The sequence below is a fragment of the Papio anubis genome, chromosome 14, assembly GCF_008728515.1.
Source record: "Papio anubis isolate 15944 chromosome 14, Panubis1.0, whole genome shotgun sequence".
Lineage (NCBI taxonomy): Eukaryota > Metazoa > Chordata > Mammalia > Primates > Cercopithecidae > Papio > Papio anubis.
This window is the reverse complement of record NC_044989.1, coordinates 40,409,659-40,431,252: the sequence shown is the minus strand read 5'-3', so window position 1 is coordinate 40,431,252 and position 21,594 is coordinate 40,409,659. Positions and strand designations below refer to the sequence as shown.

The following is a 21,594-nucleotide window of genomic DNA, read 5'->3' as shown; positions in this document are numbered from 1 at the left end:
CTAGAGGCAACTACAGGACTGAAGAAGAGGAAAAGCATAGTACACAGAATAGTGGCATGACAGGAAAATGTTAATGAAAAAATTGGTCACTCATATGTGTTACAAGCTTACTCACTAAATATATATTAACTTTCTAGGATATTAGTCCATATTTTCCCAGCACAGGTCCCTCTGTTACTTATAAATGATAAGGGTTATGACTGAAGTTATCTTATCCAGACACAAGACTCATCCAGATGACTCAGGCAAGTAAGGATCCAGGAACTTGCTGATACATCAACAGACTCCTTGTTACTTTGTTTTCTTGTTTATACTCTAGTTAATGAAATTGTTTCACCATTATTGTGGTACCAGCCCTACCCTATTTTGAATAGCTTTGCCTACACTTTTGCCCTAGAAACTTAATAAACCGGGCTTCACAAGTTTGCTGATAAACCCCACATACAAATTACAGACAAGAGGGAAAGCCCTCACCCCCTCATTTACCTGTACATCCAGTTCTATGGGGCCTAACAATTAACCTGTATTAACAAGATGTTTCATCCTCAGTTATACCAGTTCAGGCTATTTCCTAATAAGCAAGTCATGCCTATTAAATAATCCAACTTAGTGAGGGTGGAAGCGGAGTATCAATTTTATTCACAACCCACTTGAGGGATATGGCCATGTTTAATGATACAGAAAATAGTGGTCCATAGTCATCAGCCTACGGTTTAACCAATATCATTAGCACAATAAAGAGAAAGTAAGCAATGATCCCTGGAGAAGGATGAGGTACACAATGTGCATGTGAGTAGTCTCCAGTGTGGATAGGGTAACTGACAGTCTGGCTCTCTTAACTGTTTCCTTGGGAAAATTTGTCCTAGAAAATGATAGGAGAAAAAATGGCAGGCATCATCATGCACCATTCTCCACAGCCCTCTGACGTTCTAGTGTCCAGAAGCAATGGGCAGAGCTCATTCCAGTGGTCTGAGAATAGTCTCTACTCTATCTCCTTGGTATCCAAGGTCTTTACCCCAACCTTAATGATCACAAGATGCAAGGGACATGGAAATTTACCTGTCCTTATCAAGTTATTGTGGGCCCTAAACTAGGAGCTTCAGAGTGATATAGCTGGTCATAAAAATGTGAACTTTACCCTAGGTGAAACTGTTCCTTAGATGTGATAGGACCTATTAGGCTCAGGTTGGCAAGCTGGAGAATAGGAGGCCTGAGAATATAGTACTTCTGTAGTTTTAAAAGAAAGAAATGTCTACATATGGTGGCCCAGAAAAGGCATCCTTATAGCAATTTTTTAAAATGCACATATATTTCAACTTAAGTTGAAGTAAGCTATGTGCACCAATTTCTAGAAAATTTTTAAACTCAGTCTTTTGGGGGAACAAAAACCTAAGAATTCTAAATTCTTCCTTCTCCCATTGTTGAAGTTAGGAGTTAGTATGATTTGATAGAAGAATGGCTCCCCTTGGGAAATTAATGTGGCTCTTTTATGTTAAGTGGGTCAGACTGAATAGATTGGAAGCATTTGGCCTTGGAAGGTTTTCACAGTGGTTATTTCAGTGCGTGTTCAGATCCTTGGCTGCTAGTAGATTTTTTTTTCTTTATGCCTGGAACTTCCTTCAGCAAATAATTGCATGCTATAGAAGTGCTGCACTCTCAAATCTTGTTTCCAGTAATATATGAAGGGAGCCATGCTGTAAATAAAATTAATCATTTTTCAACATCTAAGCAGGAGCTCCAAGTGCCACATGGGAAATGAATTACTGCCTTTGGTCCTGAACAACATCACATAAATCATTTAAAAATTGATTTTGTAGCCACAGAATTGCAGGATTTTGATAAGGGCCTCCCTCCATCCTATGTAATCTTCAGGTCATGAACCTATGGGAAATAAAGGGCTCTGCTAAATTAATGGATTTTTTGGATCAGTTTTATTATCTGTCCACCTCTACCAACTTTTTCGCTGCCTTTCCATTGACCTTTGCTCAGAGAATTTTTAATTTTTTTCTAAGTCAAAGAGCAACAGAAAAGTTCATTTTCTTCTGAAGTGGAAGGTACATTCACAGGGTGTTTTATTTCTAATAAGCAGTGTACTATAAGATAGTACAAAAAGCATTGGCCTTAATACCATAAGACCTGAGTTTGAATGCTAGATCTTAATAGTTTTTAGTCTTTGAAAAGTTAGAATAAGCTATGTTATGCTGCAGTAATGGACAACTGTAAACACTGCAGTGGCTTAAAATAACAAAGATCTATTTCTTACTCATGCTGCATGGCCATCATCTACATTGTCCTTACTTCAGGATACAGGATCCTGGATAATCCTCCTTCTGAATTGTAATTCATTGTGGCACAGTGAAGAGAAGATGACTTAAAGACTTTCACCAAGAAGCAACACATTCCTCTCTCATTTACATTTCATTAGCCAAAGCAAGTCATGGCCACATAATAACTTCAAGAGAAAGGTGAAGTGTATCTTCCCCTGCACTCATAAACGCCCTCTAAGCCTCAGTTTTCTTACCTGCAAAATTATACAGTACTGCTCTCCTCTGGGTGTTGCTATAATTAATGGTCATTAATGCAATGTGTGCTCTATCTATGTTGAATTACAGCTAGCACGGAGTTGCTATTATATGTTATGTACCGTGCTAACAATGCACTGTATTATTTTTGTATTCACAACAACTCTACAAGCTGGCCATTATTATTGCCATTCTGCAGGTGAAGCTGAGGCTTGGAAAGGTTATGTGATTTCCTCAAGAATCAACCAGCAAATAGTGGAGCCATGACTTAAGTCATCCTCATCCACTGACTCCTCAGTCTATGCTTTTGACTCTGCTCTGTAGGTTTTTCAAACTTTAAGTCATTCACTGAAGGACTGTTTACATGATGAAACCACTTTAGAGTGGGCATGGCCATGTCATGAAGTTATTTCAATGTTAAAATATTTCACCTTCTTGGGAATTACAGGAGGGCCATTTGCTAAGGACAGCGTTACTGCACTGATTCTTGGGTACCTCTGTGGCCACTTCATCCTATGTTCCCACGTTTCTCCCTAAACTTAGTAAGTGGTTGAAAGAGGTGGGAGGAGAGCTAAATATGATCAAAATTTTAGCAAGTCTCTCATATAATATCTGTATCATTTGTTTAGGGCAAGCTGGCCTAGAATTGCTATTTTGGACTCCGTGCCCACCAGTTCCAACCATATATGCATTACTAGAGCAAGAGCTCCATGAACAACCTGTCTGTCACATTCCGTCATGAATCAAGAACAGTTCCTAGTGCAATTAGGGACTCAAGAAATGTTTCTTGAATGAATAAATGCATACTCTTATGTTTTGTTTTTATAAAAATACAGAGTTAGTGTTTCTGTATCATGGCTTCAAGATGATTTACAAACCAATAGATCAAATATACTAGAAATGTTAGAATTTTGCTCATTTGATGTTTAAGTTAGGTATTGCTGGATTTTCCAGTGATCAAAGTCTATATTTACCAGCTGACCTTATTCAATCCACCACTGGGTTTAGTTATGATAAAGCCTCATAAAAATCTATACTAACCTCTTACCTGGAGAAAAATGGAAAGCATTGGTTTAAAGAGACAAACTACTTACTCATTGTTTCTTGCAGTAAACCAAAAGCTATCATAAATATTGGCAATATAATAGTGAAGAGAGGGCTAGGAGCAGTGGCTCATGCCTGTAATCCCAGCACTTTGGGAGCCTGAGGTGGGTGGATCACAAGATCAGGAGATCGAGACCATCCTGGAACATAGTAAAACCCCGTCTCTACTAAAAATACAAAAATTAGCTGGGTGTGGTGGTGCATGCCTGTAGTCCGAGCTACTAAGGTGGCTGAGACAGGGGAATTGCTCGAACCCAGGAGGCGGAGGTTACAGTGAGCGAAGATCACACCACTGCACTCCAGTCTGGCCACAGAGTGAGACTCTGTCTCAAAAAAAAAAAAAAAAAAGTGAAGAGAGAAGACACATGTCCTGTCTTCAAGGAGCTTACAATTGAGGAGCAAATATTACACAGGTGCTACAAAAAAGGAAGACAAAATTGTAAATTTTGGTAAGAATAGTAGAAAAATAATCTTCTCTTACCCCAAATCCTTCCCATCATCATTTTCTCTTTCTCTTAAAAAGACATGAGAAGGAAAATGTCCACACTTACAGAAAAACACAGCGCAAAGACTGTGAGTAGCAGTTATGTAGTACCCACTCACACATTTTTCTCTTTAAATAATTCATTCACACCTGTACACAAATAAAGGCATAGTATTTTGTCATACAGAGTAGCATGGGCTCTTTCTCCACTGAATGGCTGACATAGAGCTGCCTCATTTTTAGAATCTACCAGACTTCCCACCTGAAACTAACATGGGCTAAATCTCTGAAAGAAGGAATTCAAGTCAGCCAAGCAAAACCTTGGGATTGAAGTCACCCAAAACAACCTAAAATTTTCATCACATGTTGTTTGAGATTTTCAACCTCAGTAGAACTCCAGCAAAATCCCAGTTGAGCAGTTTCTAATACATTCTGTTAGAGTGGTGCCCCTGCTTGGTACAAAAGTGAAACCTCTTTAGCCAAGAGGGAAAAATAACCAATAAATAGAATCTGAAAAGAGCTGAAAAATTATTGCCTCTGCAAGCACAAGCTGTTAGTGTGTGTGCAGAATACCGATAGCCTGGGCTTCCCCGATTTCTTATGGAAGAGACTCTACAGGGACTTGTGGGTAAATTGATCTCCACACATCCAGCAAGCACACCCCAGACTGGCCTTCCAGTTAGTGTGATAGAATGACCTGCCTTCCTACTACAGAAGATTCTCACAGTCAGGATTTTTCAAAACACAGCAAGTGCCATTTTGACCTGGCTCCATTGCTTCCATCATGCGTTTAACATACTTAGATTGTAAAGAAAAACTGTAGGAGTCCTTCCGTCTCTCTTCCTTCCTGTTCTTCACTAAACTGTATTCCCAGCTGTGGCTACACTGAGTAATTCTACCCCTTTTGATTTGTGGATGGAGATAAGATGAAAAGTTTTTGAAAGAAACTTAGAATTCTACAAAGTTTACCATATACTCTTAGGTCAGACTATGAGGAAGGGAAAATTGCATGCCTCTCTGCAGATATGTAAAATAAGCCACGTTGTTTTAGAGATTGTGGTTACATGTAGGAAATATAAGTTTAAGAAAAAATCCACATACACATTTTCTTATCTTTGAAAGGAAAGGTCAATAATTCAGCAGACTATATCACAACTAGAGTTGAAAGACACCTATTTTTCTTTTTCATTTCCTCTTTTTCTTTACTGGAAGCTTGAATTCGTATTACCTCTCCTCCAGTGACTGTGGGTATAACTGACATTAATTTAAATATCTTTGAACTTATTTAGTCATCAGCTTTGGCAAGAAGGAAGACTTATAAAAGGAAGTTCACTTATTTTAGATGTTACTGTTAAAGCTTTTTTTCTGATCAGCCTAAGTCAATCAGAGTAGGTTGGAAGCATGGGACAAAAAGGTATTAGAAGTCGATTTGGTGAGGTTGGTCAAGAAGCTGTTGTTTATCTTCCATGTTGAGACCACACACCTGTCTTCTATGGGCTAAGGACCTCTGTGGCTGATCTGGATTTTCCGTGAGCTCTGAACAGCCCTCCCTGGTTCCCTTTTGTGGTTTGTCCTTGAGGAATAGCTTGACAGAATTAAATGAACAGGTTGTGAGGATAATTCACATTTGTCTATAAAAAGGAATGAAAGAGAGAGAAAAAAGGAGGGTGGGGGGTGGTGGGAGAGAGAATCAAGCCTCTGTTCACTTTCTTGGACTAAGGAAATGAGTCACTGTTAATATGTAAATGTGTTAGGTTGCAATATATTTAAAGTGTTCAGGTATAAGTTGTTCACACTGTACTTCTAAACAGCCAATTGAGTTCACTATCAACTTTCTTAGGAATGAGACATAGAACACACACAGTTTTGGTCAGAAAGATGGTTGAAAAATATACTAAATGCCATCTAGTGAGAGGTGCCTGGGCAGCCAGCAGTAAACATGGAAGTATTGAGGGTCTTATGCAGAAACTAATAGAAGATACATGGCCAAGAGAAAATTAAAGCTTATTTACTTGGTATGCTAGCCCAAATTATTTGCCAAAGTTTGAGTAAAAAGACTATTGTTTTAAAAAATCAAAATAAACCTAAGGAAAATAAAGATTTGCTATATTGGCAATACTAAATCAACCTCCAAACCCTAAGAAAAGAGGATCCTGAGAAGAAAAAGTTCTCTTATGGGTGTAAAGATTGAGACGGGGTTAGCAGGGCTTGGTGGCACATGCTTGTAGTCCTAGCTACTCGAGAGGCTGAGGCCAGAGGATTATTTGAGCCCAAGAGTTCAAGGTTGTGGTGAGCTTGGTTGCATCACTGTGCTCCAGCCTGGGCACAGAATGAGACCCTATTTTAAAAAATTAAAAAAGAAAAAAAGATTATGGAGAAAGTGAAGAAAGGAATGGGAAAGAGCTCTGACAATGGGATATAAAGAAATGGGATTAAAAGATATTACCTTTTCAAATAAGGCAATATCTAGAGGGTAGGACTTCTACTGTTAAGTGGATCTCTGTGTTGGACAGGTATGGAAGGGGCTGTTGAAAACAGTGAAGACCCAAACGTTTAGGTCTTTCAGCAGCCACCTATTTCTAATAGAAGGCTTCTTGTATCTCCATCCTTGGAAGTACTCCAGCTCAGAACATCAGCTAGGAATATCACAGACAGCATTTCTCTCATTAGTTGAAAAGATTGCTTCTATTACCTCTAGGGTCTATTTCAACTCTGAGCCATCCAGAAATCCAAGTTAGAGACTGCCTGTGGACTTTCTCCAAAGTAATAATAGTAATACCTCACACTTGTCTCATTGGCTTAGCATCTCTGAGGTCTCTTTGTAATACATCTCACAATTTTTAATAATTAATCTATAGAACTGTGCCAAACTCTAAAGAAACTGGATAACAAAAGTATTTTCATTTTTTTTTTCTTTCTGGTTCAATTACAACCATTGAGGGATATCATCAGGAAGATTGGTTTTTTATTGTTTTTTGTTTGTTTGTTTGTTTGTTTTTTGAGATGGAGTCTCACTCTGTTGCCCAGGCTGGAGTGCAGTGGCACAATCTCAGCTCACTGCAACCTCTGTCTCCCGGGTTCAAGTGATGCTCTTGTGTCATCCTTTCATGTAGCTAGAATTACAGGTGACTGCCACCATGCCCGGCTAATTTTTGTATTTGTAGTAGAGACGGGGTTTCACCATGTTGGCCAGGCTGGTCTCAAACTCCTGGCCTCAAGTGATCCACTGTCTTCAGCCTCCCAAAATGCTGGGATTGCAGGTGTGAGCAACTGCGCCTGGCCAGGAAGACTGATTTTGTACCGACAAGATCAAAGCCTTTACACTGTAGCCAAGTCCAGAACCCCAAGCAGGGTTTTGGGTGGAGAGGGAGGAAGAAATGACAGGTAGGAGCCTTGATGCAGGAGATCATATTTCAAGTTTTAGGACCAATCTGAGAAGGAAATACGAATGTCAATTATTTTCTTTCATTTTGACGTCTGAAGGTAAGTGGCTTCCCACACATTGGAAAGTACTTTATTCTTGCTCTTGGCATGCCAGCACTCACAGACAGTGGCTAGAACCCATCCCAGAGACATACTCACTTAATGAAGGAACAAATTGCTGAGAACTACATCCGACCTTGGAGTTGTCAGTCTGTAGGCAGTCAAGCAAGCCAAGGGTTGTAATTTGAACAAAATGTCACAGTTTAGAGATTTTTCTGTGATGATAAATCACAGGCCCATGCAGGGGATAATAACACAACATGTTTGACAGCTTTTCTTACAATTGTTTGGCATTCTGTTTGCCTAATTATTGTCAGCATCACCCACGCTGGTATATTGTTGAAGGGAACTGTAGTGCCTGTCAGAGCAGGCACCTGCCATTCTCCTTTCCTCCTCACTCTACTCCTGTCGTTGTGATTATAGTTTGGGCATTATCCATCTTTGCTGCAGGAAATGCTTTATTAATCTTGCAGTCCTGTGTCCATGTGATGTCGTTCTGCCATCCAACCAGATAGGAAGACAGAGCAGAAAAAGTTACTGGAGAATTTCATGAAGGTCAAATTAAGAAAAAGGACAATTTAGTTCAGTTAGGTCCTTTGCACACTGAGGGACATGCAGAGAAATCACTTGCTTTATGGGTTTGGATTGGGAAATTATCTATTTATGTAATCACACTGCTTTGAAAGGGAAGGGAATTAATTGCTTTAATTAACTCCAGTAAAGACTAGATTGTCACAGGGGGAGTGTTGATATAATGTGCTTTGAGTGATCTGATATGCTCTTGGAAATAGTGGCTGGAAATAGTAGCTATCTCTGCAATCATTTTCCTTTCTCTGGGACCTCACTGATGATGTTCCTGCCATAAACTAGGCTGCCCAGAAGGTCAAAAAGAGAAGGAAAGTTCAAAAAAAACAAAAGGTGGTAAACAGCTCATTTCCATAATTACCATTGATTTTTTCAGGAGTTTCATTATCATGTCTTCGGTTTCCTCTGATTTGGGCCCATCTAATTTTCCACCAGTAGCTGATTGCAAATGAATGGGACATGGGAAGTATGCTTGTGTGTTAGGAAGACACTAGAGTACACCGGTGAGCTAAGATCTTTATATTTATTTTATATCTTTATTTTTTTCCAATGAGCTAAGATCTGAAAATGATTTTCATCATGCATTTAGCTAAAGCCCAATTAAAAAGATTGTAGGAGACTCTATATTTAGATTCAGGCTGAGAATTTTGACAATATATAATAAATACATACACAGATATGTATATTTGTTATGATGATTCATTTTAATTTTATTTACTTACTTGATGGGCTCAATCTTTTAATTTGTCAGATGAGACTGCAGAGACTTTTGAGGCTGAGTTGCTGATGGGCTCACCTACTGTTCTAAAGGGAAGCAACATTCTCCCCTCTCGAGTTTCAGAAAAGGGAAGGCAGCCAGAGAGTGATGCAAAAGGCTGTCCCAGGTGGCAGATTAGAGAGATGTACTCCGCATCCCCAACCCTGTGGATGCAGGAAGTACCCTTGGCCTCAGGCATCCTGTAGGCCTAAAGTGAGTTCTGGGGAAAGCCCAGCTCAAAACCTGATGATAGGCCTGCAGCCTTCTCTAAATACTTTTTTTTTTTCCTGCCCTCCATTGCTTGGCTTAGCATTAGGAAAGGTCGAGTGATTTAAAAAACAGCAACAAAATAAAGCTAATAAGCATTATTTATGGAGCAATAATGTGTCCAATAGGGAGTGAATAATTTAAGACAGAGGAAACAGGAACATTAAATGCATCCAGTAGAACACTTTAGACGTAAAGATAGAATCACTCCCATCATGCACCCTTTGAAAAGAGGACTGTTATTTACATTTTCCTTCTGGCATTTTTTGTCATGTAAATGCATATACATGTATATGTATGCATCGTAATTATCATACATTCTTGAATTCATGAAAGTATATCTTGGTCAGTGAGCCTTGGTCTTAAAACACATTAGAGTAACCCCATTAGAACCCAGGCAGCCATCTCAAAAAGGAATTTTATATTCCACACCTCTCCTACCCTCTTCCACAGAGTGTGTGATGTGTCCTTAAGAGTGTGTTGACGTCATTCAGTTAGGAGTGGGAAGGACCAATATCACCGGATGTTCATTTTGGGAGTCAAGTAAAAATGCAGCGTGTCTTATGGTTTTAGAAATTTCTTGCAAGAATACGCAGATATTGCCAGGTCACAGTCTCATTGTCGTTACCCATCCTGTGGCTTCGGTTAGATTTTTGAGTTCCCATACAGCACTAGGAACAGTCCCAGGGCCTGTCAGCATTGCTCTTCTAGTTTGCAGACCGACACCTCTGTACCATGGCCCTAAATTCAGTTCTGATACACCTTTGGACACAAGGATGGTGCCAGAGAGCACCAAACGCAGTCCTTCCTTCCATCTTTTTAGTGGAAGTTTCTTGGGCTCAGGGTAATCACATTTCCTTGACTAATTGATGTGACAAGTATAGCATTTTGCTTACTTTTCTGCCACAAGGCTTGCCTTATAGATATGTTTAAAGGATACCGTGATAGTCTACTCTTAACATAGTTTGTCAACTAAGGCAGAGGAGATACTCTCAAACTCTTCTCATTATTCTCTTCATTCTGCACATATTTTCCACAACAAAATTATGAGATGCTAAAGCTGGAGGCCTTCACTGTACAAATAAGAAAAGGTGAAGTAACAGAACCAGTCTCATAATTGCAAAAGAACCTGAAGCACTGAGGTTTCCTGACACTCAGTCCAGAACACTTTCCCCCTGCTCCACATCGGCTTCTTTTTAACAGTGGAGATCTTCTCTGTACAAAATAGTTTAGAAGAAATGCTGTACATTCTCCCTTTGAATGTACGTGATGAGAGATAGTCCAATAGCTGGGTGGCATTGTGAGCTTCTAGGACCTCCCAGAAGCTGAGGATCTGTATCCCTGCCATGGGCTGCATCTCCAGCTGGTTTTCTGCCCACTCACAGCCTGCAAGTGTGCAGATGGTGAGGATATCATCATTTCCACCATGGGGGGTGGGGGAGAGTAGGGGGAGAAAAGACACTGTTTCATTTAAGTTTATTTCGAATTCCTTGTTGTTTGTCATGTTAACATTCTCTCACATTTGCAGACATTAACCAACAACTAGGAGGAAAAAATTCTTGTTTTAAGTGCAGATATAGAGAAATGGCATCTAAGAAAAGGTCTATCATTTATGGAGAGGAAGTGAAGCAGAAAGGAATAAAAAGCAGAGAATGAAGAGAGTCAAGGAAAAAATAGAGAAATAAATTAGAAACAGGCGAGATAGAAGGAGTGGAAGAGTCAATGACAGGGCTAAATCCTATACTGTTTTTATAATTGAATAGTGCCTTGCACATCAGCCCAGTGTTTACTCTTTGATATAATTGCCTGCTCATCAACATATGCAAAATTACAATTGCTCAGTATGAACACTCAAAGATGTTAATATTGCCGTAATGAGCCTGTCAATCTTGTGAGAATGAACAGTAACCAATATGCTGGCAGAAGTTAATCTCCAGAGAGTTTGGTGGATCTGATCATTTACCAGTTGTTCAGATCAACTAGACAGCATTAGAGTGGCATTACCTTGGAGTGTATATGTTGTAGGTTAAAACAACATTATAGAGGAAAATTTGAAATAATAAAAAAGCAATTTTTAAACCATTTCTATTTGAAAATGATATTTTCAACAGTTCAAGAGCATAACTCTTTACTGCATTTAGCTTCATGTTTTCTGATGACCTTTCTGAAGAAGCTGTCTGATGCAGGATCTAAATACCTTGGGAAAAAAAAAAAAAAGCATGATTTACAACTTAAGAGCATTTTGATAGAAAAAGGGTATGTTATTAATTCAGTATGCCGGCTCTGAAACTGAGTTTTGCATGCCGTCTTACAAAGTGTGGCATTCATTTTGATCCTTAATAATGTAAGGAAATTACTTAAGACCCCAATCTCATTTCTATTTTTAATTTATCAATGACTTAGCCATTGGAATTAGCTTTTATTTTCTTTTTTATTAATTTTTTTGACACATTGTAAACATTTCTGGAGTATGTGTAATGTTTTGATACATGCATAAAATGTGTAATCAGGGTAATTAGAATATCCATCATCTCAAACATTTACCATTTCTTTGTGTTGGGAACATTAAAAAGTTTTCTTCTAGCTATTTTGAAATATAAAATCAGTTATTATTAACTGTAGTCACTCTATTGTCCTGTCAAACACTAGAATTTATTCTTTCTAGCTAACTGTATTCTTGTACCATAAACCGTTTCTTTATCCCCCCCTCCTGCTATCCTTCCTAGCCCTTTTTTTTTTTTTTTTTTTTTTTTGGAGATGGAGTCTTGCTCTGTTGCCCAGGCTGGAGTGCAATGGCATGATCTCCACTCACTGCAACCTCTGAACCTCTGCCTCCCGGGTTCAAGTGATTCTCCTGCCTCAGCCTCCCAAGTAGCTGGGATTATAGGCACCAGCCACCATGCCTGGCTACTTTTTGTATTTTTTAGTAGAGACAGGGTTTCATCATGGTCAGGCTGGCCTCGAACTCCTGACTTCAGGTAATCCGCCCACCTCGGCCTCCCAAAGTGCTGGGATTACAGGCATGAGCCACCACACCAGGCCCTCTAGCCTCTTTTAAGTACCATTCTACTCTCTACCTCTATGAAATCCACTTTTTTATCTCCCACATGTGAGTGAGAACACATAATATTTGTCTTTCTGTGCCTTGTTTATTTCAAATTAACATATGTCCTCCAGTTCCATCCATGTTGCTGCAAATGACAGGATTTTATTTTTTATGGCTGGACAGTATTCCAATATATACACAAAATGTGTGTATGTATATTCCATATATACACACATTTTGATTCAAATAGATATGTTGAGCCAAATTTATATATGTATATGTACATATATATACACACACACATATATACATGTATATGTGTGTGTGTATATATATATAACGTTTTCTTTACCCATTCATTCATTGATAGATTTTCTTTAACGTATGGCTACGGATGCTAACATTCACCTTCTGATTAAATTGAAACTCTCCAATAAAAGAAGAGCTGGTTTGCATCTTATTTTATCCCCCGTCTAAGCAAGCAACTTATATGATGACAGGTCTGAAGAGAAACATTTAAAACTGCACTATCTTGGCCGGGCGTGATTGCTCACACCTGTCGTCCCAGCACTTTGGGAGGCCGAGGCAGGTGGATTACTTGAGGTCAGGAGTTTGAGACTATCCTGGCCAACACGGTGAAACCCTGTCTCTACTAAAGGTACAAAAAATTAGTTGGGCATGGTGGCGGGCGCCTGTAATCCCAGTTACTTGGGAGACTGAGGCAGGAGAATCACTTGAACTCAGTAGGCAGAGGTTGCAGTGAGCTGAGATCACTACACTGCACTCCAGCCTGGATGATAGAGCAAGACTCCATCTCAGTCAATCAATCAAAATACAAAAGTACTATCTAAAGAAAAAAACTGTAAACATATTTGCAAATTTAGAAAGAGCTGCTTTATATCTTGATTTTGTCAAACTTCAACTCTGTAAAAGAATAAACCAATGAAGTTCAACATCTGAACCCAGATTCACTTCAGTAACCTATAAATTCTCTCTATATGAATAAATACATACAACCACATTATAGAAAATTTGGAGATGAAAATTAAAAGAAAAAGAATTCATAGTTTGCTCAACAATTTAACATATTTGTAATCATATTGCATATATGGTTATATAAAAACAAACTTTCACTAAGCTTTATAATAACATGTTTTGCTATTACACACTCTAAACATTTTGGGGGAACTGAGACTACTTGTATCTACACTGAATTTATTCATAATACCCGACGTGTATTGAATGAATGAAATTATTGAAGGTGAAGTAATTGCATTTGTATATATGGTTGGATTAGATAAACTTGTAAAAGAATAGAGAGATGAAAGTCACATGAGGCTTACTGTGCATGCATTTACTTATTAAATGGCGGCCTCCGTCAGGCTGAGATTCAGCTGTTCACCCTCTCCCCCAGCTTCCAGTCACTGCCCTTGCCTGGGAAGCACAAAACAAACAAGCTGAACGTCTGAATGAAAAGATCCCCTATAAGACTACCTTGCACAGCTTATCAAAGTGCAAGGATTAAAGTATTATTAAGAAAAGAATCATGAGACAATGCACAGGCCTTATAAGCTTTATTTACAGGTAATTTACTAAGATGTGAGCCTTGATCTACCAGGTTTTTCTCTCAGGGTCACAGATGGCCCTCTTTGGAAGAACGACTCTTCCATTCTTGTTATTTCTCCCTCTCTGCCTGCCCCCTTTTCCTCCTCTTCTGAGATGAAGCATGCCACACAACAATGAAGAGATTTTCCACATTAGCAGTATTGCCAGCCAGCCACTTCTCTTTGTGTAAGTCTGTTTACACAGTCTCCTTGGCAACGTAACGTAGAAGTTGATTTTTCTTTTTTATATCTCTGACTAGCAGGTTTGGTTTTCCCCTTCGTCTGAAGCTTATCTACCTCACACACTGAATTATTTCTATTGAGTTTTATTTTATTAATTCAAAAAAGAGAATCATTTTCACACCTTAGTATTTTAGCAATATCCCCTGCAGAAATCCAATATTTTCAGGGACTCTTAAAAAATGCTTCAAAGTAATTACTGAATAAAACATTTCTTCTTGATTAGAACTTGCTACTATTTAACTCTCCTGAGTTCTATAGACTGTATATATTCGCCAACCTGATGCCTTCATTTGATAGCTGGAGGGAGTTCGGGGCCAACCAAAAAGCCAGAGTAATCATCAAATTCTGACCCTCCTTAGTTTTGCGATCCAAGCATTGGAACTACAGAACAGTTACAGGCACGTTTTTGCATATACATACACGATTTCAGCTATATTGTGCTAAAGTACACTGGAGAAACATCCCATTTTCCAAAACCCCAAATTCTAAACCAGTGGAACACAAGGCACATTTATCATAACTCATGGGTAAATGTGGGTTATAGAGCGACTCGTACCCTTGGCTAGGGGAAAGTTTCTTTAGTAGCAGATCACTACAATATGACCAAATAATGTTCCATAAGTACATCTATTGAAAAGATTAAAATTAACTAGAAGACTCACTCTTCACAGAGATAGGCATCAGAATTATAAACACACAAGGCTCTTGACACCCCCCACGCTTGCACTTACATTTTCCTGTCATGATATGAGAGCATGTGTATGTTGAAAATTTATTCAGATCATTTCTGTTGTAAAGTGCCAGCTAATGATCACGAATTTTAATAATACTGGAATTAAGTTGGATAATCTATTGTTTGCCAAGGTCTCAGATTGTTTTCTCCAGTTAGTACTTGTAATCTCTTCATAATGCATATATTATTCCCAACTTGTAGATGATAAACTGAAATTCAAACATGTTAAGTAATTTGTCTATTGTCCAGAGCAAGAATTTTAACTCAGCTTAATTCCAAAATCCTATTCTCTTTACCCTGTATTTGAATTTCTTTCCCCCAAATTATAATATTATTTCCAGACAACTTTTATTCTGCTAACATGTTGTGTTTATTTGTCATCACAATGTCCCTTTAACAGTTTAAGCTAAGGAATTGTTTTGTAGCTTGTTAAGTCAGGTTACAGAACAATGGCTTGGTTAGAATTACTTTAAAATATCTCACACATACATACACCTGGAAGGTTTTGAGTAAAGACCTGGACCGATAGATTAGGATGTTTACTTTTTAATATAACGTCAATATCTTTCTTTGAAACAAGTACTGCTACTTATCAAAATATATATTTTGTTCTATTAAAATCTCCAAATTGCACATCAATTAGTCATTACATTGAAGTCTTCACCCTTCCTGTTTTAAGTAAGATCTAGGTAGGGATAATACAGAGTAGAGACACATTTTGAGCCAAGTAAAAAATTAGAGCTTGTCAATACTCTCAGTATTTAAGTGATTCCCTGGCAATTTTTACTACCTGCAACATGAGAAATACATTTCACTTATTCAATTTGATGGTAATAGTCACACTGACTTTAAGTACAATTTACGAAAAACAAAGCCAAGATTCTAAAAGCTTGAATATTTTTAGAGGAATCATCTAGAATAGTGCTTCTAAATATGGTGTGAATTGGGAGAAAAGAAACACCTCCTCTCCCTTGACACCTTGTTGGAGACTGTGGCATAGGCCTCTCCACCCATTTAAGCACTTAGGGTTATGAAAATAATACAGAAAGTGGAAAATTATGCAAATGAAAGTACAGAGACTAAATTTTTAAAAATGCTGATGTAATGGGACACATTGCTTTGGTCTATCCTTTTTTTAAAAGTAAAAATACCTAAAAGTTTTGCAACCACTCTTTATTTCAAAAGGTTTTGAGAGTATATACCTCAAAAATGGATAGGCATTTCTAGATCAAAACCCTATTTTTTACTTGATAGACATCATAACAGAGACATTTTTAATCAGTTAATTTCAGCTCTGCATACGTATACATATGCAGTTGATATAACATCAAACTTTTTTTGTTCTATTTAACATTTCGACATCGTAGTGCAGATCTTAGCTTAATTCATGAACTTGATGAACTTCAAAAGTTATTGAGTTCTTTCCAAAAGAAGTAAAATTTGACTGCTTACATTTGACTGCTTATAACATCATGAAGAAAATTGGAAGGAGCCATAATTCCATCTCCAGAGCAATGGAATTTTGTGAAAGTTGGTTTCCCAGTTGTTTGTTTCCTAGACGATATTGTAGCAAGACACAAAAGGCCCAGGGACAATTGGCAAGCTGATCACATCTGAAACTCGGCAAGTCATCCTGTTCTCAATGAATGTCCCTAGAAATAAAAATTATTCTGCCCCTGGTGATGTGGAATCAAATTAAAAGACATCACTAGGTGAAGACTTTTTGTTCGTTCTGAAATTGTTTATGATCATAAGGTTACTTCACTATGCATAGATAAATAATACAACTCCTTCCAGCCAGAAATGAACCTAAATCCCAAAAGATCAGAATTAGATCTTGGCTATCAATAGCCAGTAGTCCCACCTTCAGTCTTTCTCCTGGCTATCGTCATCTTAATTTGGATACACATGACAGTCTATTTATGCCCATGCCATAGATTACAGAAAGGGGAATTGAATATAGGTTGTCAAACCTAGAAAAAATGACATATTTTATTACCTCCCCGAACAAAACCTCAGTAGATACCTTAGTTCATTCAGACTTCCATAACAAAGAACCATAGACTAGGTGGCTTATAACAACAGAAATGTATTTCCCACAGTTCCAGAGCCTAGAATCTCCAAGGTCAAGGCTCTGGCAGAGTCGGTGTCTGGTGAAGTACGATTTCCTGATTCATAGACAGCCATCTTTTCGCTGTGCCTTCCAGTGGTGTGCTGGTAGGGCAAGGGAGCTCTCCAGGGCCTCTTTTATAAGGGCACTAATCTCACTCTTCAGAGTGACCCAATCACCTCCCAAAGGTCCCCACCTTCTCATCCCATCACCCTGGGAGTTAGGATTTCAACATATGAGTTTGGAGTTGGGGAAACATAAACATTCAGCCATTAGCAATAGGGAAGCTTTAAAATCAATTTCAAATAACTGTAGAAAACTGACCCCTTTAGTTGGTATTTTATTTTTAATCCATAGTTAAGAACATTCAGGCCTCTTAACATATCTTAATGTCATCAAAAATGTAGAAATTTGTATTTATTCCATGGTGTGCAGTTTTTTAAAAATCCATCAACAATTTTTGGTGTAATAGAGAACACACCTTAAATAAATGGAGCAATCTGTTTTAAGGGACTCAGAATCACTACCTAACATCACGTTTGAGTTCAGGGAACACACACTTACAAAATATTGCTCTGCCACTTTATTGAGCATTGAGTATCGCTGACATAAGTTTTTTGCCTCCAACTCTATTTCAGGTAATAGTGAACATAGCATTGAACGTGGAGTACTGTTCTACAATTAATTACCTGCAAGGCCTATCAGAAAGTCACTTAACTTCTGTGCATATTGGGTTTCTCCTGGGTCTCACCTTTGAAATGAGGGCTGCCAGAGATAATCCCTAAGTCCCTTTCCTCTTGTTATTTATGCATTTTTATTAGAATTCTATGTATACAAATGCAGTTACTTTTAATGTAGTAACAAAACATTTAAAATGGAGTTATAAACTGCAGTGATTAAAATGTTTATTATTTGAACAAAGGCCAATACAGCTAATGTGACACGTGACTTACATGCCCTGAGCCTTTTTTCCTCTAGCATAAGGAAGAATGTATTTAAATAATAACATTAGTAAAATTCATGCCTCAGATCTCTCTCTACACACATACAACACACACACACACACATTTGCTGTTTTCTAAAGTTGCTTTGCTAAGGCTTCTTCCATATTCTGAGATTAAGCCTTCTCAGACTTGTGGCAAGTGAAATAAAACAAGATATTTCTGGATTTGGCTTAACCTAGAACCTGGCTGTTCAGGACCATGGTAGAACTAAGAAAAGCTGAGCACCTTGCCTGTACCTATGACAGCTCTCTGGGGACAGTAATCGCTCCATTCCAGGCTGCAGAAAGCTAATACCCTGTGCTTGGAAAACTCACCAAGGCTCAAAGGCTTCACATGGTTAAGAGTTGATTCCAAGGTGCCATCTCCTTGCTTCTGTCCAGGAAAATGGCCAAAGTCTCCTATAATACTAATCTATAAGAAATATGCTGGCCTTTCCACCCCAGCATGATTTCACACTAAAATGGCTATTCCTCATTCTTCAGATATTATGTTTCTTAACATGTAAGAAAAGATGAAAGAATCCAAGGCAATAATGGAAAAATATATAAATATAAATATATATATATATATATAAAATATATATATTTTTAACCAGAAATCTGTTAGAATACAGGCTTTGCCAGGTAGTGGTAGCAACTGTGTTTGCACAGCCCTAGTCACATCTAACCATTTTCTTTTAAAGTGACAGACTTAAGAAAAAAATTCCTCCGAGGCGTCATAATAGAATCCTATGAAAAAGTAGCCAGATTTTTAAAACTTTTCTGTTTGAGAGTTCTAGCCTCCCATGAATAGCCTTAGTCTGAAAGCATATCAAAGCAATATGACTTCACCATCCATCTTCTGGAATTAATGAAGTAGCAGTGACTTTTCCTTATGAAAGGTCTGTTTGGAGGGCAGTGTTGGAAACACAGTGCACTCAACTGGCAGACCTTGAAGGCAAGACGTGCAGAAGAATTGACTGCACAGGAATCAGTCCTGAGCAGACTGATTACCCCATAGTGTCTGGCTAAGCTGCTGTTATCCAAGGTTCTGCTGAATAAAACTCATGGAAGAACAAATGAATAAAGTCTGTCTTCAGGACTAGTTGGAAGCATTTACAGTGAACCATACCAAGTAAAACTGAAGAAAAAAAATTCAGTTGCCCTATTTGACTCTGGCCAAAAGTTGCATGATTGCAGGGTAAACCCAATAAAAGCAGACGTTTTGAAGTGGAATCAGGACCACAGTCTGCATATTTCAAGTTTCCCCTGTTGAGAATGTATTTCTAAAGTAAAACTGAGATAGATGTGTACCACATGCTTGTAGTGTGTGTGTAACCACCCATATCCAAGATGTGCAACTATAAAACCTACATCTGGAATACTTTTTTTTTTTTATTTGATCTTCTATGTGCAGTTTAAAAATTAAGTATTGCCTAAGCAGAAAAAGAAGCAATTAAAACCTGTGAACACTTTTAAAGGACAAGAGGTTAATTGAAAAGCTATTTTATAAACTAGTCCAAGACACGTCATATGGCATAATGATTAAAATCATACATCACTGAAATGGACCTGTAGGATCCTAGCTCAGCCTCTTAAAACTATGTAACCTTGGTCAAGTTCCTTGACTTATGTAAACATCAATTTCCTCATCCATGAAATGAGTCTCAAATGAAAGTAATGTATATAAAGCAATCAGCAGTCTCTGATAGAAACCTCTTACCATTCTACGAGATTTAATTGTAGCTTAGAAACTGGACATGATGTCAATCTTGAGATATCTGTCATGATTTTAAAATGTGTTTTTCACAATATACATCACAGGAGAGCAGCAGATAGTCCAGAGAAGGAATGATTAAAAAAAAAAAAAAAAAAAAAAAAAAAAAGAGGTCTGACTTTTTAAGTAATATAAAACAAAATGACAATATTAATGCAAAGACATGTCTGGTTTTGCCTGATTTATTTTGCTAAATTCAGTGGTTCAAGTGGATCTTGTACCTTACTAGTTATTTTCAAAGCAGAAGCAAACAGATACATACAGCACAGAGTCAGAGCGTCCAAAAGTTTTACCCTGTCAAATTCCAGGATTGCTATGTTGTCCTCCTGCGCGCTCTGTCCTGAGAAAATGCCACTAACCCACTTTAGATTTGCACATTATTCTTCTGGTGGACACTTGGCCTTTCACTGTGAATTTTGTCATAAGGAAAATAATGACTTGAACTTATTTCTTAACAGACAATCCGTATGACTACATAGTATATGTTGAGAGCTGGAGAGGGATATCAGAGAGATCAGGTATAGGCTCCCAAACTATAGAGCTGGGTTTCACTAGGGAGAGAGAGACCTGTACATAGAACAGCACAAAAAATAGAATCCCCAGCTTCTCCTATGTGCCACTTCCATAAGACTGAGTCCATTGGAGTGGGAATGATTCTTAATTTATACTGAATTCTTCTTTTGAGTATTTTCATGGCTATCACATATGGTGCATATCCTAGGACATTTCAGGTTGCTCAGTTGTATTGGTTGCCTATTTTTAACATAGCCATTTATATAACTCAAGAGCCAGGAAGCTACCTTTGAACACTGTAAATTGTCAAATGGTTTTTTATTTCCTAGGTTGCTTATCACTTGGCAAATATGTACAGCAGACCTTTTCCGGAGAATGCACTGGGACTTATCCCCTAGACATTCCTTCTCTTTGTTAAATGTCTCAGGCAGGGACTCCAGCAACCCTTTCCTTGGGAGGAAGAAGCCTCTAGATTTCAGGAGTGCCCTCCAGTGGCTGACCTGCTGTCTAACTAATCCTCTACTGATTTCCCCGAGGCTGACTGGGGCAGCACTTCATGCAGAGCTAAAGCCCATCTGAAAACTGAGGTAGGATCTTCTCACTTAGAAATATCCAGCGGTAGGAAAAGGTCTTGATCATTGCATTGATGAGTGCTTTGTGTCAGAAAGTTTGTGGGGTTTGGTGGTTTTTTTTTTTTTTTTTTTTTTTTGGTTTTTCATATCATGCACACCACTTGCCTACTCAGCTCCAAAAACAACATTCTGTCACAGCAATTGCCAGGGAAAAACATGAGGTGGAAAAATCAGAGTAACGTCTTCCCTTGGGGTGAGATTATACAGGAAAAGTCATCCGACAACTCCCAGCCTGGGCTTCATAGGTCAGCAAGAAAGGCTGTCATTACCTTAGCGTTGTTGGGAAATTTAAAGAGATAATAGATGTGGAAAAGCTCAGAAGGAGACTCTCACATAGTATATGCTCAGTAAATGATGGCTGTTAGCCTGTGGGTCTCTTCATGGGCACTGACGCTTTCCTAATGCATCTCCCACCTCTAAATCAAGAGTCCAGTGTATTTACTTACTTCCTAACCCCCTAGTGAGGAGATACCAGGAAAGCTTCGAATTTTCTACAGAGGAAAGCTTAGAGGAGGTGATCTGGTAAGAATATAAGGCTTGCAGCTGTGTTTTCACAGCACGTTCCATTAAATTGCTCAAATGTTCATTTTTTTTTAAATAACAAAAGGGCTGCTGATGGAGCGTTGTCCCCCAGATCCTAGACCCCTCAGTAATTACTCAGAAATGTCAGTCTGCCTAGAAGCTATCCATTCTACCCACTTTCCTCTTACATTGCTGCAGTTTCAAGTATTCCCCTTGAGGTTTTAGAAATA

General features: G+C 38.3%; 1 protein-coding gene and 1 long non-coding RNA gene across 32 annotated transcripts in view; one reads left to right on the top strand and one right to left on the bottom strand.

Moving 5' to 3' along the window:
* SLC8A1 (solute carrier family 8 member A1) overlaps positions 1 to 21,594 on the top strand; it is a 386,709-nt gene that overhangs the window by 241,351 nt on the left and 123,764 nt on the right. Inside the window, exons 1-2 of one of the 30 annotated variants that reach the window (XM_009184072.4) lie at positions 13,064 to 16,540; positions 20,638 to 20,797. The exons of 28 other annotated variants lie outside the window; for them this stretch is intronic. The gene's annotated coding sequence lies outside the window, so the exon portion shown is untranslated. Of the gene's footprint in view, positions 1 to 13,063; positions 20,798 to 21,594 lie in introns of those variants that run through there. One more of the 30 variants, XM_021924782.2, reaches the window with a different exon arrangement.
* Positions 10,678 to 16,336, bottom strand: LOC103876880. Of its 2 annotated transcripts, none has more exons than XR_001894634.2 (3): positions 16,281 to 16,336; positions 13,592 to 13,682; positions 10,678 to 11,399 (listed from the first exon to the last, which is right to left on the bottom strand). It is a non-coding gene; the product is annotated as an uncharacterized LOC103876880 (long non-coding RNA). The 2 variants fall into 2 exon arrangements; XR_001894635.2 differs by lacking the exon at positions 16,281 to 16,336 and adding an exon at positions 14,827 to 14,907.